The sequence below is a fragment of the Trichomycterus rosablanca genome, chromosome 19 (assembly GCF_030014385.1).
Source record: "Trichomycterus rosablanca isolate fTriRos1 chromosome 19, fTriRos1.hap1, whole genome shotgun sequence".
NCBI lineage: Eukaryota > Metazoa > Chordata > Actinopteri > Siluriformes > Trichomycteridae > Trichomycterus > Trichomycterus rosablanca.
Genome location: NC_086006.1, coordinates 9233116 through 9233319, shown reverse-complemented (window position 1 = coordinate 9233319; position 204 = coordinate 9233116).

Here is a 204-nt window from a genome sequence, read left to right as displayed (position 1 = left end):
TAACGTTTATACACTTATAAGCCACATATGGCCGGTTTAGCCTTATTAGCACTATAACCAGGCTTCGGTTATTCAGCAGCCTAATTAACACAAGGAGAAAAGTACCACTATGTCCAAGTTTACTCCACCCAAATCCGACTAGTGAGCCTCCTACACTTTAACCCTTTACCCACTGTGGCTTGGTGTATTAAACTGACTCAAACT